Source organism: Scyliorhinus torazame, chromosome 7 (assembly GCF_047496885.1).
Source record: "Scyliorhinus torazame isolate Kashiwa2021f chromosome 7, sScyTor2.1, whole genome shotgun sequence".
NCBI lineage: Eukaryota > Metazoa > Chordata > Chondrichthyes > Carcharhiniformes > Scyliorhinidae > Scyliorhinus > Scyliorhinus torazame.
Window position 1 is genome coordinate 160,905,103 of NC_092713.1, and position 17,052 is coordinate 160,922,154.

General features: G+C 47.2%; 1 protein-coding gene across 2 annotated transcripts in view; it reads left to right on the plus strand.

Annotated features, from left to right (window-relative positions):
- Window positions 1-17,052, plus strand: part of stx6 (syntaxin 6) — an 82,884-nt gene that overhangs the window by 33,209 nt on the left and 32,623 nt on the right. The window lies entirely within an intron of this gene.

Below are 17,052 nucleotides of genomic sequence, written 5' to 3' on the forward strand. Positions count from 1 at the left end.
AAAGTGGATACATTAAGATACAGATCAACCTTGGTCTAACTGAACGCCTGAACAGGTTGAAGGGACTGAATGGTCTCCGCCTGTCCTTGTGACCCTCCTAAGGTGGAAGTAAGCATTGTTGGTTTCAGAAAGGATGTTGGGTTTAATGTTTGGCTCACGTTAAAGGGAGCGACGGTGTTGATTGTGGGTGCCGGGGTTGTGGAATGGAGTTAATGTCCGGGGTTGAAGAGAGTTGGTCGGGAAAGTTGTGGCACATCCCAGAGTGGATGTCAGTCCTGGTGCACAGAAGCGACGTAAGAATAGTTAGAATTGGGTATTGTCAGCGTGCGTGAGAAAACTGAACTTTGTCCTGTGGGTGAAGTCACAAAAGACTTTTTGGTGCGTACCTCCGTTGGACCTGGTTGGGCACGGGGGTATGCACCATGCAAACATGTTTGCCACTCACCCCCTGCAGACAATTGAATTTTGGAATCAAACCAGGAATGGTTGCCATCTGTCTTGCCGCCGCAGCCCTGGGGGATGCACTGAGGCTGTATGAGCAGGAACTGCTCGCGGAGGGTCCTGCGGCAGTGGAACCTGCCCCAGAGTTACAGGAGCCAGCTGGTGAGGATGGAGGGGCCACCCAACAGGCTGAGGAGGAGGTGGAAAGGAGGTGCCGCTATAGGCTTCGCCTGTCAATCGAGGACCCTCCGGACCTGGCAGGTCGTTGAAGACACCCGCTAAGCAGAGTGACCGTTCGGCACATCTGGCGCATCTAGAACTGTGGGGTATGGGGGAAGACACCTGCTTCCAATGACCATCAGGGTGAACCTATTTGCCACGGGATCCTTCCAGGCGCCGAGTGGGGATCTGTCTGGGATCTCGCAGGCTTCGATGCACAGGTACATCCGCGCAGGCCTTATATGCCTGGTCGGCACAATATGTCAGCACCAATGTGGAATGAGCCCACCAGGTTTCCCGGGCAGCCCCAGGTCCAGGGGTGATCAATGTCATGTCCCCTTATGAGTGCCGGCGCTTGAGGGGTTGACTTTACAAACTGAAAGGGTACCACTCCATGAACGTGCAGTTGGTGTGTGACCACGAGATGCACATCATGTACATCTGCGACCGATATCCAGGCAGTGTGCAGGGTAGGGTGCGAGCAGACTGCTGGCGGCTGGACTTCGGTCGCCCTTTTGGGGAGGGGGGGGGTGGTACTGGTGTGGGGGGGGGGGGGGGTTGTGTCAGCGGCACAGTGTTGGTTACTCACCCTGGCTGTCCTGAGGAGGTTGCGTGGCGTTCTACGCCACTGCTAGTTAGTGATTGGTGACAGCCTCCTTCCCACCCCAGGGAACAGGGTGCCCCGCCTCTCCTCATTCGGCAGGGTCTCGAGCTCCGCATTGGCAAAACGAGGTGCCGCTCTTTGAGGTGCCATCTTCATGGCTGGATGGACTGTGTGTGGGGAGCGGAGTGCTGCAGCTTGTCAACCTCTCGAGTGTCAATCCCAAACCCGGTGAATCGGACACTCTTATGCATTGGAACTGTACTAGGTCCACGTGGCATTGGTGCTAACCCAATAACAGATCCTGAATTGCTCCGGGTCCGACTCCGCTTTTGGGGTTGTCGAACATCACAGATTCAGTCCCAGCGTCAGCACTTAGTCTCCCAAACAGAGAATCCCACCCAATTTGTTTGTGTATGGGGGCTGAGGAGGGCATTTGTTTCAACTCTTGATACTTTTGTCTAACATTAAAAAATCTTACAACCTCAGTGTCAAAATTTTCCACTGATAACCCCCCCCCCCATTTTCCCCCACAGCCTCGGCAGATTTTTTAGGGAATTTGTTTTTGGGGTATGTTATGGGCCAGGGTTTAGAGAACCCCAAAGTGTATCATGGCGTTCACCTGACCCACAACATTTACTAGATTGTGGTTTGGGAGCTCACGGCCCACTCTACAGGTATGGTACAGCAGAAATGGAAAAGTATTTTTTAAAGCAAAACAATGTTTATTCTATGAACTCAAGTTAACCTTTTTAAAACATACAGTGAACATCTTAGCAACCATTAATTCAAATACAACCCCAAAAGACTACAACACTGAGTAATCCTTTAAACTTTCCTTTTAACGCCCATAAGACTGAAAACACCTTTCACCAGAAGCACATTAGGTTCACATTCACTACTGAGAACATTTATAATTCTGAATTCACCAAATGATCAAGAGATAGTCTTTTGATGGCAGAGAGAACAGCAGTACACCTGCTTGGTCTGGCTTCAGCTCCAATGCTGAAAATGAAACTAAAACACACCCTGCAGCCTGTTCAAAAACGAAAGTAAAAATCTGACAGACAGCCCAGATCCACCCACTCTCTGACATCACTGCAATAGTAAACACCCATTTCTTAAAGGTACACTCACTACAGATATTTATATACACACCCACTTATAAACACCCATTTCTTAAAGGTACTCCCACATGACGACACCCCCCAAGAAGAAAAAAACATCAACTTCAAGATGGTTTCATTTTTCACCTTTTCACCATCCTTTAAGAAATGCACACAGTAAATATACTTTATCATTTCAAAAACAACACACACAAACAGGTATAATAATATAGTCCATTTTTTTTCGTTCTTCCTCCAACTGAAATCCTTTTCGATTGACAGTCTCTTTGAACAAGAAGGTCTCTGCACAATCCGTCCATTTCTCTACACCTCGGCATGATACTTTAGTTCAATCTGATCACAGAGTCCCTTGTAATTCTCCAACACATGAGCATGTGGCGGCTAGGGGCTTTTCACAGTAACTTCATTTGAAGCCTACTTGTGACGATAAGCGATTTTCATTTCATTGGTTATCACAGCTTTCAGGCAGTCAAATGCCCGTTGAAATTCCGTTGTCCACTGAAATTTTTTACGCTTCGTCAGCAAGTCAGCAAGTCTATCAGTGGAGCAATCGCGCTACAAATCTTTTGCACAAATGTTCGATCAAATCCACTCAAGCCAAGAACTCGCATTATTTCCCTTTGTCTCGAGGGTATTGAAAACTCCTCAATAACTTGGTTTCACATCCCGTGGGACCATTCGACCCTGTCCGATTGTATGGCCAAGGAAAGCGACTTGGGCCTTTCCAAATTCACTTTTGACTAGGTTTATCACTAAACCCGCCTCCTGAAGTCGATCGAATAACTCCATCAGATGTTTTAAATGTTCTGTCCATGTCTGGCTGAAAATTACCAGATCGTCGATGTATACCGCACAATTGGGTAATCCTGAAGCAACTTTGTTAGTTAACCGTTGACATGTGGCTGGTGCATTTTTCATGCCAAATGGCATAACTTTGAATTGGTATATACCATCTGGAGTCTCAAAAGCTGAAATCTCCTTTGCCCTTTCGGATAGAGGTACCTGCCAGTAACCTTTAAGTAAATCCAATTTGGAAATAAAAGCTGATTGCTCCACTTTCTCAATGCAATCCACCAAAAGTGGGATAGGATAAGAGTCCGTTCTTGTAACTGCATTAACCTTTCTATATATAGTCCACACACAACCGTTGGGTACCGTCTGGTTTAGGTACCATCGCTATGGGTGAGCTCCATTGGCTGCAACCCACTTCAATTATGCCATTTTTAAGCATGCTCTCAAATCTCTTTGTTAACCTGTGCCAATTTTAAAGGAAGTCTGTATGGATGTTGTTTAATTGGAACAGCATTTCCCACATCTACATCATGTACAGCCATTTTAGTACTTCCCAATTTATCTCCACAAATATGCCCCTGTGATATCAATAAATCTTTCAGGGCAGTCCGTTTATCCTTTGGGAGGTAACTCAACAATTTATCCCAATTTTTAAGAACATCCTCGTTTTCCAATTTAATTTGAGGTATGTCAAATTCACAGTCATCTGGATTTGGTTTGTCACTTTGAGTTAGAATCACTAAAATCTCCTCCTTTTTCGCCCCTTCCATTTCAAAGTACCTTTTAACCATATTCACATGACACACCTTGGTGAGTTTTCCTTCTGTCTGGTGTTTTTACCACCTAATTCGCCTCACTTAATTTCCTTTCAATCTGATAATGTCCACAAAACCTTGCTTTTAAAGGTTCACCTACCACTGGTAACAACACTAAAACTTCATCTCCACTGGCAAAATTACGAATTTTGGATTTCTTATCTGCTACCGTTTCATCACATTTTGTGCAACTTTTAAATGTTGTCTAGCCAATTCACCTGCTCTATTTAATCGTTCCCTAAAATTTGACACGTAATCCAATAATGTAGTTTCCGATTTCTCACTCACCAATTTTTCCTTAATCAATTTCAGTGGTCCTCTTACCTCATGATCAAAAATTAGTTCAAAAGAACTGAATTTGGTTGACTCATTAGGTGCATCCCTAATTGCAAACAGTATGAATGGAATTCCTTTATCCCAATCCTCCGGATAATCTTGACAATAAGTCCTCAACAGTGTCTTTAATGTCTGATGCCAGCTTTCTAACACTCCCTGCAATTCTAGATGGTGCGCAGTTGATTTAAATTGTTTTATTCCTAAGCTATCCATAACTTCTTTGAATAACTTTTGAGGTAAAATTTGATCCTTGATCCGATTGTATTTCTATGTGTAGTCCATATCTAGTAAAGAATTTAAGTAACTCCTCCACAATCTTTTTAGCTCTAATATTACGTACTGGAATACATCCATTATCGTCAAAAGATATTGATTCCCACTTTTTGTTTTGGGAAGCAGTCCTACGCAATCAATTAGGACACTTGTAAAAGGTTCCTTAAATGCTGGAATGTATTAAGGGTGCTGGTTTTATCACTGCTTGAGGTTTCCCTATCACTTGACATGTGTGACATGATTGACAAAATTTAACAACATCTTTATGTAGTCCAGGCCAATAAAAATGTTTCTGGATTTTAGCTTGAGTATTCCTTCTTCCCAAATGACCTCCCACTGGTACCTTATGTGCAACTCGGAACACCTCCTTTCTATACCCTACCGGCAATACTACTTGATGAACTTCTGCCCACTTTTCATCTGCCTGCATATGTAAAGGTCCCCATTTTCTCATCAAGACATCACTTTTATGTTAATAACACTCTGGTATACTCTCTGATTCCTCCTCCGTATATGCTTTCTGATACATCCATTTTATTTCTATTTTTTTTGTTGTAACTCCGCCAATTCTCCTGAACTAAAAATATCCACCTGATCCTCCACCTGTTCTTGTTCTTTTTAAACCATCTGATCAAAAATCGTTTCTGATAATTGCACTTCAACGTCATCTTCACTCTTTGATTTCTCCTCTTGTCTTAACCTGTGATTTTGCGACCTTGTTACTACACAATCCGGAAAAATCCCAGGTTCGTCCTTCAACACTTCTGTTGTCTGATTTTCCACTGGCTTATCAACCACAGTAGTCATCGCTCTCACCTGCGATCCAGCTATATGATTACCCAAGATAAACTGTATTCCTGGACAAGATAGTTTCTCTATTACTCCTACTACCACTTTACCACTCTTCACTGGACTTTCCAACCTTACCTTATATAATGGAACACTACTCCTCGCACCCTGAATTCCACATATTACCACCTTTTCTGGCAACATTCTTCCCAAACTACATGGGTGGAATTCTCCCGCCCCCTTCACGCCGGGTGGGAGAATTTCCGGGGTGCCACCGTGTCCCGCCAAGCTGCCCCGATGCCCGCTCGCGATTCTCCCACCCCCCAAACCGGCGCGGCGAGAATCACGGCTGGCTGCTGGGAGAATCGCCGCGCGGCGTTTGCAACGGGCGAGCGGCGATTCTCCGGCCCAGATGGGCCGAGCGGCCTGTCCAATACGACAGGTTCCCGCCGGCGCCGTCCACACCTGGTCGCTGCCGGCGGGAACAGCGTGGCAATGCTGAGGGGGGGGGGCGGCCTGTGGGGGGGGCGGTTCCTGCACCGGGGGGGGGCCTCAAATGGGGTCTGGCCCGCGATCGGTGCCTACTGATCGGCGGGCGGGCCTCGCAGTTTTAACCCTCTTCTTCCACATGAGTTCTCACTACATCAGGAATTGAATTTTTAAACTCCTCCAAAAGTATAATTTCTCTGAGAGCTTCATACGTTTGGTCTATTTTCAAAGCCCTTATCCACCTATCAAAATTACTGAGCCTTTCAAACTCCATGTATGTTTGACCAGGTTCTTTCGTTAAATTTCTAAACCTTTGCCTGTAAGCTTCAGGCACTAGTTGATATGCACCAAGGTGGATTTTTTCACCTCCTCATACGTCCCAGATACCTCCTCCGGTAGTGATACAAACACTTCACACTAGCCCTACCTACCAGCTTTATTTGAATCAGTAATACCCATATGTCCTGTGGTCATTTCATTTGTTTAGCTACCTTCTCAAATGAAATGAAAAAGGCTTCTACCTCCTTCTCATCAAACCTTGGCAATGCTTGGACATATTTAAATAGATCCCCACCAAGCCTTCGACTATGACGCTCTTTCTCACTATCCTCATCACTATCATCCAACTGTACGTTTCCCTTTACACCTGCCAATTTTAACTGACTGTCATGTTTCATGGCCATTTTCTGAAGTTCAAACTCTCTCTCTTTATCATTTTCCCTGATCTGTATCTCCCTTTCTCTTTCTTTTTGTTCTGCTAGGGCTATTCTTTCTGTTTTCCTTTATTCTCTTTTTCCTCTCTCTTTTTTCATCTCTCTCTCTCTCTCTTTCTCTTTCTCTTTTTCCTCTATCTCTCTCTTTCGTATTCAAGCTGCTTTAATTCTTTCTCATGTTCCATTTGTTTAATTCGTAACTGAATTTTTGCCATTTCCAATGAGTCAAACTGTATCTCAGGCAACTTTAAATGCTTAGCCACCGCCATAATTACCTCATCTTTTTGCATTTTGTCAGGTAATGTTAACTGCAATGTTTTTGCCAAATCTAACAGTCTGCTTTTAGTCTCTGTCCGTAAGGTACTGCGTGTGACCGTCTCCACCCTCAAAAACTTCAGAGCCTCTGAAAGAGCCATTGTCCACAACACACTCACTACTTAAACTTAAATACCACACCTGAAAAGCACCCACAATATGCTCGCCCCTCACTGTCTTTAAGTTCATTAAGCCAATACAATAGATAGAGTTTTATCCCAGACGAGCCCCCAATTTGTTGTGGGCCAGGTTTAAGAGAACCCCAAAGTGTATCATGGAGTTCACCTGACCCACAACTTTTAATAGATTGTGGTACGGGGAGCACAAGGTCCACTCTGCAGGTGTGGTACATCAGAAATGGAGAAGTATTTTTTAAAGCAAAACAATGTTTATTCTATGAACTCAAGTTAACCCTTTTAAAACATACAGTGAACAACCTAGCTGGGGGCGGGGGGGGAAACTGGGTTGCTGCTGAATTGGCCAAAGGGGAGCTGGAGCCTGAAGAGGGAGTCAGGGTGGGGCCTGCCGCTGGGTGGAACGGAGAGTGCGGGAGGCACGGGCACGTGACTGGCCTAGAAAGGGAGATGGCTAAGCGGCAGGAGGGGGGGGGGTGGGGGCGGGCAGCCCCCTGACCTGATCCAGCTGATAACTTGGAATGTGAGAGGCCTGAACTGACCGGTCAAGAGGACCCGTGTGTTCGCGCACCTGAAGGGACTGAAGGCAGATGTGGTCATGTTCCAGGAGACACATTTGAGGGTGGCAGACCAGGTTAGGCTGAGAAAGGGATGGGGAGGGCAGGTTTTCTATTCGGGGTTGGACGCAAAGAATCGAGGAGTGACTATTTTAATGGGGAAGCGGGTGTCGTTTGAGGCGCTGAGCATCGTGGCAGACAATCGAGCTAGGTATGTGATGGTGAGCGGTAAGCTGCAGGGGGTGCGGGTGGTCTTGGTGAATGTGTATGCCCCGAATTGGGACGATGCCGGATTTGTGCGGCGCCTGTTGGACCAGATTCCAGACCTGGAGGCAGGTAGCTTGATAATGGGGGGGGGACTTTAATACGCTATTGGATCCAGCATTGGACCGCTCTAGGCCGGGGACAGGTAAGAGGCCGACGGCGGCCAAGGTGTTGAGGGGGTTTATGGACCAGATGGGAGGAGTGGACCCATGGAGGTTTGTTAGGCTGGGGGCCAGGGAATTCTCTTTCTTTTCCCACGTCCATAAAGCCTACTCCCGGATTGACTTCTTCGTTTTGAGCAGGGGTCTGATCCCAAGGGTGGAGGACACATTCGGCCATAGGCATCTCAGACCATGCCCCGCACTGGGTGGAGCTCAAGCTAGGGGAAAGAGAGGGACCAGGGCCCGCTGTGGCGCCTGGAGGTGGGTTTGCTGGCGGATGAGGAGGTGAGCGGGCGGATCAGGGGGTGCATTGACAGATACCTAGAGGTTAACGATAATGGGGAGGTGCAGGTAGGGGTGGTCTGGGAGGCGCTGAAGGCGGTGATTAGGGGAGAGCTAATCTCCACTAGTGCCCACAAGGAGGGGAAGGAGAGGAGAGAGAGGGAGACGGTGGGGGAGATTTTAAGGATAGATCAGAGGTATGCAGAGGTTCCCGAGGAGGGACTACTCCAGGAGCGACGAAGCCTCCAGGCCGAGTTCGACCTGTTGACTACCAAGAAGGCAGAGGTGCAGTGGAGGAAAGTGCAAGGGGCGGTGTACGAATACGGGGAGAAGGCTAGCCGGATGCTGGCACATCAGCTTCGGAAGCGGGAGGGAGATTGGGGGAGTTAGGGATAAAGGGGGGAACACGGTGCGGAGTGCGGTGGGAATAAATGGGTTATTTAGAGACTTCTATGAGGGGCTGTATCGGTCTGAGCCCCCGACGGAGGAGGGGGGGATGCGTCGTTTTCTGGACCAGCTGAGGTTCCTGAGGGTAGAGGAGGGGCAGGTGGCGGGGCTTGGTGCACCGGTAGGGCTGGAGGAGCTGACTAAGAGGCTGGGGAGTATGCAGGCGGGGAAGGCACTGGGGCCAGATGGGTTCCCAGTGGAATTTTACAGGAAGTATATGGACCTGATGGGCCCACTACTAGTGAGGACTTTCAATGAGGCGAGGGAGGGGGGGGGGGTCCTACCCCTGACGATGTCCAGGGCGCTGATCTCGCTGATCGTGAAGCGGAACAAGGACCCTTTACAGTGTGGGTCGTATAGGCGAATCTCGCTCCTCAACGTGGATGCGAAGCTGTTAGCGAAGATGTTGGCTACCAGAATTGAGGACTGTGTCCCGGGGGTGATCCACGAGGACCAGACGGGTTTCGTGAAGGGAAGGCAGTTAAACACCAATATGCGGAGGCTCCTAAATGTAATCATGATGCCTGCAGTGGAGGGGGAAGCGGAGATAGTGGCGGCTATGGATGCGGAGAAGGCCTTCGATAGGGTGGAGTGGGGGTACCTGTGGGAAGTGTTGAGGAGGGTCGGGGAGGGGTTCGTTAGTTGGGTTGGGTTACTGTATGAAGCCCCGGTGGCGGGTGTGGCCACAAATCGGAGGAGGTCGGAATACTTTCAGCTGTACCGGGGACGAGGCAGGGGTGCCCCCTATCCCCCCTGCTATTTGCGTTAGCAATTGAACTTTTGGCGATGGCTTTGAGGGAGTCCAGGAACTGGAAGGGGCTGGTGCGGGGGGGGGGGGGGGGGGGGAAGGAGGAACACCGGCTTTCGCTGTATGCCGACAACCTGTTACTGTATGTGGCGGACCCGGTGGGTGGGATGCCGGAGGTGCTGCAGATCCTCAGGGAGTTTGGAGACTTTTCCTGGTATAAGCTCAACATGGGGAAGAGTGAGCTATTCATGATACACCCAGGGGACCAGGGAAGGGGGATAGACGAGCTTCCACTGAAGAGGGCGGAAAGGAGTTTTCGGTACCTGGGGATCCAGGTGGCCAGGAGCTGGGGGCCCTACACAAGCTCAACTTGACGAGGCTGGTGGAGCAGATGGAGGAGGAGTTTGAAAGGCGGGATATGCTGCCACTCTCCCTGGCGGGTAGGGTGCAGTCGCTGAAGATGACTGTGCTCCCGAGGTTCCTTTTTATATTCCAGTGCTTCCCCATCCTGATCCCTAAGGCCTTTTTTGAGCGGGTCAGCAGGAGCATCATGGGGTTTGAATGGGCGAAAAAGACCCCGAGGGTGAGAAGGGTGTCTCTGGAACGGAGCAGGGACAGAGGGGGGCTAGGGTTGCCTAATCTCTGTGGGTATTACTGGGCTGCCAATGTGGCGATGGTACGCAAGTGGGTAATGGAGGGGGAGGGGGCGGCATGGAAGAGGCTGGAGATGGCGTCCTGTGTGGGCACGAGCCTGAGAGCGCTGGTGACGGCACCGCTGCCGCTCATGCCGACAAGGTACATCACGAGTCCAGTGGTGGCGGCGACCCTCAAAATTTGGGGGCAGTGGAGACGCCACAGGGGGGAGGCAGAGGCTTCGGTGTGGTCCCCGATCCGAGAGAACCATCGGTTTGTCCCGGGGAGAATGGATGGGGTGTTCCTGAGCTGGCACAGGGCAGGTATTAGAAGGATGGGGGACCTGTTTATAGATGGGACGTTTGCGAGCCTTGGGGCGTTGGAGGAAAAATTCGGGCTCCCCCCTGGAAATGCCTTCAGGTACATGCAGGTAAGGGCGTTTGTAAGATGGCAGGTGAGGGAATTTCTGCTGCTGCCAGCACATAGGATCCAGGATAGGATGCTTTCGGGGGTGTGGGTTGGAGAAGGCAAGGTCTCGGCGATCTACCAGGAGATGCAGGAGGAGGAGGAGGCCTCGGTGGAGGAGCTGAAAGGTAAATGGGAGGAGGTGCTGGGGGAGGAGATAGCCGAGGGTACGTGGGCGGATGCCCTCCTCTTGCGCCAGGCTTAGCCTGATACACTTTAAGGTTCTGCACATGACTGGGGCAGGGCTGAGTCGTTTTTTTTGAGTAGAGGACAGGTGTGTGAGGTGTTCGGGGAGCCCAGCAAATCACGCCTACATATTCTGGGTGTGCCCAGCGCTGGATGGGTTCTGGAGGGGCGTTGCGAGGACGGTGTCTAAGGTGGTAAACACCTGGGTTAAGCTGAGTTGGGGGCTCACACTATTTGGGGTATCAGATGAGCCGGGAGTGCAGGAGGTAAAAGAGGCCGGTATTCTGACCTTTGCGTATCTGGTAGCTCGGCGGAGGATTCTGCTACAGTGGAAGGATGCGAGGCCCCCAAGCGTGGAAGCCTGGATCAGCGACATGGCAGGGTTCATTAAATTGGAGAGGGTAAGATTTGAGGGTCTGTGCAAGGGTTCTTCAGGTGGTGGCAACCGTTCCTAGACTTTCTAGCGGAGCGTTAGGAGGTGGACAGTAGCAGCAGCAACCCGGGGTGGGGGGGGGGGTACTTTGTGTTTACTACTGTGTTTATTATTGTTTAATGGGGGGCTTGTATATTGGGGGAATATGTGACAGAGCTATAAGATGTTTATTTATGTGTTCTTTGTTTTTTCTCATTTCTGTAAGTGTTTTGTTGAAAATATGTAAAAATTTGAATAAAAATATATTTTTAAAAAACATACAGTGAACATCTTAGCAACCATTAATCCAAAAACGACCCCAAAAGAATACAACACTAAGTAATCCTTTAAGCTTTTCTTTTAACATCCATACGACTTAAAACACCTTTCACCAGAAGTACGTTAGGTTCACATTCACTACTGAGAACATTTATAATTCTGAATTCACCAAATGATCAAGAGATAGTCTTTTGATGGCAGCGAGAAAAGCAGTACACCTGCTTGGTCTGCCTTCAGCTCCAACACTGAAAACAAAACTAAAACACACCCTGCAGCCTGCTCAAAAACAAAAGTAAAAAGCTGACAGACAGCCCAGCTCCACCCACTCTCTGACATCACTGCAGTAGTAAACACCCATTTCTTAAAGGTACTCTCACTATAGATATTTATATACACATCCATTTATAAACACCCATTTCTTAAAGGTACTCTCACATAACAGGTAGTGGATGTTTTTGTGACGAAGATATGTTGGTGTGTTTTGAGTGGGGGTTGTAGGTGTTTTTGTGTGGAGGGGTGGTGTTTGGGGAGGCACTGGGCTATGTTTGTGGCAGGGTATGTCAGTGCGTTTTGTGTGGTGGGTGGTTGTATGGGGGGATATGTTTGTGTATTTATGGGGAGGGGGGGTTGGTTGGTGACATTTTGCAAGGGAGAGGAGGGTTTATGTTTGGGTTGGGTAACTTATTTGTTTGTGCCATGGTGAGGGATTTCTCAGAGACTTGATAAGGATATTGGAGAGGAGAGGTTGATCCACTTTGTAGGTGAGAGGTCCAGTTTGGAGAGTAGCAGGAGTTAAGAGTTAAATTAATTAAGTGACAATAAAATTACTCTGTAGATTATTACCTGAGCCATGTGCAAATATTGCATAGAGATAAACAGATTAGGATGGTGAACATGTGGCTGAAAGAATATTTTAGGGAAGAGGCATTTTATTTCATGGGACAAGAAGGAGCTGTAGCATTGGGATGGGTTCTACCAAAACTGCCGGGTCCAGGGTCCCAGTGGAAAAGATAAATAGGATGTTCACAGGGACCTAATGGGGAGGCAGAGAAATCAGGTGTAAAAGGTAGTATAATAGTTTGAAAACAATTTAAAGTGGGAGTAGCATAACAGATTGAAACTGTGCTTTAAACACTGCCGATGAAGGGAAAACTAAAGTTGTAAGGCGAGAGAAATAGATACGCCCAAGTGAAACATTGGAGCTGGAGGACAGATGAGGGTGTGGGGCCCAATTAAGCATTCTTGATCTAAATTCACAGGTATGAGGAACAAATTGAATGAATTGCAGGAGCAAATTCAGCTTGGAGGGTATGACATAGCCATTTTGACAATGTATGGCTGTGAAAGCTGGACCGCTAAGAAGAGGAATAAGAACATTTGAAATGAAAGGACTCCGACGGATATCAGGCACGTCCATGGACGGCCAAGCGGCAAAACGAGCGGGTGTTCGAGAAAGCTGGTGTTAAGAACTTGCTTGAGGCAGTGATATCAAGGAAGCTGACATATTTTGGACACGTGATGCAAATTGGAAGTAAATGTTTGGAGAAAGAGGTGATGCAAGGCAATAGAGCTGGAAAATGTGCACAAGGGAGACCCAAGATGGCATGGATGGATAATATCAGAAGGTGGACTGATCTCTATTATGGGACAGGCAGTGAGGGCAGCAGAGAATAGAGCTCAGTGGGGAAGGATTATTCATAGTACAACCAACCCCCGATACGCGGAAGGATGAAAGAACAGGCGAGATTGTAAGGCAGTCGGGTCGACAGGGGAAGTAGGGAAACTGGTAAAGAAGCAGCCTTATTTATAAAGGATAAGATCACTTCCACCTTAAGTGAGGGTGTAACGAGGTAAGCCGGCAATGAAGACTTTTAAGGGTAGAATTACGAAATATAAAGGATATAAGACAGTAGTGGGAGTTGTGTATAGGTCTTCTGGAGGTTGCTGTGAAGAGGTAGCTTATATAAATGCTGAGACTAAAGTGGGTTTTAATGAGGGGTTTTGGCTTTCGTATAGATTGAAATAAACAGACAAACACATGTCAGAAAAATGGTGAATTTCTTGAGTGTGTGCAGGATAGTCTTTTGCAACGTTGTGCTTAATTCGATCTCGAGGTAGATGGGTTAAATTCAGGTCCAATATATCCTGCAACCAACATAAAATTTTGTAATGAGTCAGATATAATTAATATCCTCCAAAGCTACTAAGATACTAGATTTAGGTATGGCTGATTTCAGTAGGGCGAGACAGACAGAAAATTTCAGAAGATCAATGGGACGTGCTTAAAAAAGAATTTAACTTGATGCACATACAATTCCTACCCATAAAGGGCAAGAGTTATACTTGTCAAACCAAGCATCCAAGGAGACAAGCAGGGAAAGGGACAAGATTAAAGAAAAAACATACAAAAATGCAAACAATTGCACAAGTTGTAGTGAATGGGAAAGACAGAAAGAGCAGCAAAAGATGACAAAATTGAGCGAGGGGACCTCACCTTGTCTATTTTTTATAAAATAGATGATACCCTCGTGGCTATTTCTAAAATTCAGAAAACCTGGACTAACTTCAGAAAACCTTTTGAAATAGCTGAAACTATGCCTGTCTGACCCTCGAACAAACCCAGTGGATAGTCAGAGACTTTTTCCCAAGGTAGAGGGGTCAATTACTAGGGGGCATAGGTTTAAGGTGCGAGGGGCAACGTTTAGAGGAGATGGGCGAGGCAAGTTTTTTTTTTTTTTTTTACACAGAGGTAGTGGGTGCCTGGAACTCGCTGCCGGAGGAGGTGGTGGAAGCAGGGACGATAGTGACATTTAAGGGGCATCTTGACAAATACATGAATAGGATGGGAATAAAGGGATACGGACCCCGGAAGTGTAGAAGATTTTAGTTTAGGAGGGCAGCATGGTCGGCGCAGGCTTGGAGGGCCGAAGGGCCTGTTCTTGTGCTGTACTTTTCTTTGTTCTTTGTGATGGAGGCAAAGATCACATAACATTTAAGTATTTAGATGTGCACTTGTGATATGACTATATATTTCCAAATCAGGATGTTGAGTAGCTTGGAGGGGAACTTCCAGGTGATGGTGTTCCCAGGGCAGCACGGTAGCATGGTGGGGGCAGCACGGTAGCATGGTGGTTAGCACAATTGCTTCACAGCTCCAGGGTCCCAGGTTCGATTCCCGGCTTGGTTCACTGTCTGTGCGGAGTCTGCACATCCTCCCCGTGTGTGCGTGGGTTTCCTCTGGGTGCTCCGGTTTCCTCCCACAGTCCAAAGATGTGCAGGTTAGGTGGATTGGTCATGCTAAATTGCCCTTAGTGTCCAGAATTGCCCTTAGTGTTGGGTCGGGTTACTGGGTTATGGGGATAGGGTGGAGGTGTGGGCTTGGGTAGCGTGCTCTTTCGAAGAGCCGGTGCAGACTCGATGGGCCGAATGGCCTCCTGCACTGTAAATTCTATTAAAAAAAAAAAAAGATGACCTGGCAGTATAGCAGAAACACGTATCTCGTTATCCCTAAAGAGACTCTAACTGGGCTTCACAGATTAAATTCAAAGAGAGCTTTATACAGACCGTCTGCATTTTAGAACTCAGGTGGGCCAACCAGAGTCTACTCTTCTGCTTGGACAAAGGACCCCGCAACCTTCCTTTCAATTCTTAATAGTTGAGATATTTGACCAACTCTGGGACCGAGGCAAGGGATGCACCCCCTTTGTTAAAGCTAGAGTGAAGAGCGATATAGACCCGGCTGTGAACCAGTAATATTGTCTTGTTTAACTGGTAACTGAGTCTGATGTTTACCATCCTCGAAGCAGACTCACAGAAAATAAGCTCTGCCCAGAAACACTGGCCCTCATCTATTGGAAATTCTGTGTCATCGTCTACAAGACTGATTCATCTCTGCATGCCTATCTCATTGTGTGAAGTCAACACTATCAACCTCGGTTGTCAGCCCACTAACCTCCATGAAGGAATACCTCATTGGATTTTGATTCTGAACTCTGGAACCCGTATTAAACAATATTTATTTTCTCTGTGGTCCCTGTACTGTAAATATTTATTTTCCCTATCCCTCTTTCACTGTATGAATGCAAAGGAGAAACACTGTGACCCTCTTTCCACATATGAGAGTGTACAAAGCAACTAACCCTTTGAGTTCATCCTGGCTCAAGTTTTCTGTGGGATTATGAATAGAAAATAGATTGCACCAAAACCGAGGGGTTGGGAAATATGCCACTGCTTATAAAGGGGCAATAAATCAAAGTACCTTTCTGTTTACAGATGGACAGTGAACGGAGAAATTAGTACTGTTTATATGAATCCCATTCCTGTCCGTAACAACTGCTAATAAGAGATACTAAAAAGTAGAATGAAAATAAACTTGCAAGGAGGGCTATTAAAATCAATTCTCAATACATTTACAATGATATTCAGAAAAAAGTGTGACCGGTGAAAATGAGGAAATGGTGGATACGCTGAATAATTAATTACTTTGTGTCAGTATTTACAGTAGAGGAAGAGGTCAGCCTGGCAGACATCCTAAGGAAACTAGTATTGAATTGGGGACAGGGATTCAACACGGTTAACGTAAACAAAATAACAGTAATGCAAAAAAGTAACGGCACTAAAAGTGACATCCCCAGGTACAGATGGTTTTCATGCCAAGTACAAAAGAACAAAGAACAAAGAAATGTACAGCACAGGAACAGGCCCTTCGGCCCTCCAAGCCCGTGCCGACCATACTGCCCGACTAAACTACAATCTTCTACACTTCCTGGGTCCGTATCCTTCTATTCCCATCCTATTCATATATTTGTCAAGATGCCCCTTAAATGTCCCTATCGTCCCTGCCTCCACTACCTCCTCCGGTAGTGAGTTCCAGGCACCCACTACCCTCTGCGTAAAAAACTTGCCTCGTACATCTACTCTAAACTTTGCCCCTCTCACCTTAAACCTATGCCCCCTAGTAATTGACCCCTCTACCCTGGGGAAAAGCCTCTGACTATCCACTCTGTCTATGCCCCTCATAATTTTGTATACCTCTATCAGGTCGCCCCTCAACCTCCTTCGTTCCAGTGAGAACAAACCGAGTTTATTCAATCGCTCCTCATAGCTTATGCCCTCCATACCAGGCAACATTCTGGTAAATCTCTTCTGCACCCTCTCTAAAGCCTCCACATCCTTCTGGTAGTGTGGCGACCAGAATTGAACACTATACTCCAAGTGTGGCCTAACTAAGGTTCTATACAGCTGCAACATGACTTGCCAATTCTTATACTCAATGCCCCGGCCAATGAAGGCAAGCATGCCGTATGCCTTCTTGACTACCTTCTCCACCTGTGTAGCCCCTTTCAGTGATCTGTGGACCTGTACTCCTAGATCTCTTTGACTTTCAATACTCTTGAGGGTTCTACCATTCACTGTATATTCCCTACCTGCATTAGCCCTTCCAAAATGCATTACCTCACATTTGTCCAGGTTAAACTCCATCTGCCATCTCTCCGCCCAAGTCTCCAGACAATCTAAATCCTGCTGTATCCTCAGACAGTCCTCATCGCTATCCGCAATTCCACCAACCTTTGT